This window comes from Papaver somniferum, chromosome 2, assembly GCF_003573695.1.
Source record: "Papaver somniferum cultivar HN1 chromosome 2, ASM357369v1, whole genome shotgun sequence".
NCBI lineage: Eukaryota > Viridiplantae > Streptophyta > Magnoliopsida > Ranunculales > Papaveraceae > Papaver > Papaver somniferum.
Genome location: NC_039359.1, coordinates 92,472,251 through 92,474,020, shown reverse-complemented (window position 1 = coordinate 92,474,020; position 1,770 = coordinate 92,472,251). Strand labels below are relative to the sequence as shown.

Genomic DNA, 1,770 nt, shown 5'->3' with positions numbered 1-1,770 from the left:
GTGAATGTTTTACCAGTGAGGCCTAGGTGTCAAGGCTCCATTGAGCTTCTCTTGTCTCTATTCAACTTACTTTAACTCAAATTGATTCAAGAGGGGTTTGCTTAAATTGTAACGAATTTCCTTTCGAAGGAATAAAAGCTGGTCTAGAAACAATCTAAGTGGAGCCATCATGCTTGTTGTTTGCTAGAAATCTTTAGGTTTGCTTTGGTGGAGTCAGCCTGCTGTGTGTTTGCTTAGAACCTCCCTTCCTTAGGATTTTTTTTTTTTAGTGTATGCCCGAGGTTATTAGAGAACGAGCTTGGAAAAGAGACACTCTAGGTCGTTTGATTAGTGAAAAACTAGTAGTTCTTCTTGTGAAGGCGGGGAGCTCGAAGATTCTTATTTTGAGAGCCCTGTCTTTGGAAATTTCAGCTTTGAAAATTTGAAACTTAGTGAAGAAAATACTGCTAGTCCTTTGGTGGTGCCAGAAATGGCAACTTTGAAAGCTTTGTTGAACCCAACTAGGACCTCTCGTCCGTCATGTATCAAGGTAGCTGAAACCGAGGCAAATTATGAATTGAAACCGGGGACCCTACAGATGCTCCCACTCTTTTTAGGGAAAGATAATGAAAACCCCTGTTATCATATTAGGGAATTCGAGGAAGTTTGTAGTACTCTGAAAATTAAAAACCTAGATGATGCTTTGAAACTCAGGTTATTCCCTTTTCCCCTGAAAGATAAAGCCAAATCTTGGTTGTATAGTTTACCTTCTGAGTCTATTGAAACTTATGAACAACTTACATCTTCCTTTTTAGTAAAGTTTTTCCCTATGCACAGAACATCGTCTATTAGACAACAAATTAGCACCTTTGCTCAGCAAGAAGGAGAATCCTTATATAGGTATTTGGAAAGGTTCAATGATTTAATAGATCAATGTCCTCACCATGGTTTAAAAAAGGTTAGGCTAGTTCTGATCCTCTACGAGGGTTTAGATTATTCGACAACAACCATGGTTGAATCTTTTTGCACGGGTGGGTTTGAGAATAAATACGTTGACCAGGCGATGACATTTTAGAATGAAATCGCCGAAAAGACCCAGCAGTGGTAAAATAGTAGGGAGCCCCAGAAAAAAATTCTTACAAGTAGAGGAAATGTCAATAGAGTAGAAGGATCTTATGAGTCAGACGCCAAAGTTGCTGCTACAGCAAAAAGGTTAGAAGCCTTAGATTGAGTCATACTAGTGGTGGAATAGAGCCCAAGTCCTGTTGGGATGGGAAGACTATTGAAGAGCATGCCCATGCTCTTTATAATAACTCTAGATTTGATAACCGTCCAAAGTTTGACCCTTATTCAGAAACCTATAACCATGGTTGAAGAAACCACCCAACCCTTTCTTGGTCTAAGGGCCAGAGTCAAGGTCAGTCTAGTAACTCTCAGATTATACCCCCAGGTTTTGGCTACAATAAGAATCCTTCAGGACCAACACAAACTCAGAACCCTTCAGATAAAAAGATCACGAGTTTAGAAGAGACTCTCGCCTGGTTTATTAAAAGCTCTGAAAAGATCAACCAAATGGTTGCACAAGGGATAGAAGAAAGTAAAAATATAGGTTATGCTAACTCCCAGGCTATTTCCGAGTTAAAAACCAGGTTAGTCAGATAAATGAGACTTTGAGAGAAAAAGGCAAGTTTCCTAGTCAGACACAACCCAATCCTAGAGAAGTTCATGAAGTAGGTGGAAGACCATCAGATCATGTGAATGCTATTAAAACCATTACAAGTGGTAGAGTGA

The 1,770-nt window shown here is 39.5% G+C and overlaps 1 non-coding gene across 1 annotated transcript; it reads right to left on the bottom strand.

Annotated features, from left to right (window-relative positions):
• Positions 1-826: 826 nt before the first annotated feature.
• On the bottom strand, positions 827-930 carry LOC113354772. The gene has a single exon (XR_003361993.1). It is a non-coding gene; the product is annotated as a small nucleolar RNA R71 (small nucleolar RNA).
• Positions 931-1,770: the final 840 nt, after the last annotated feature.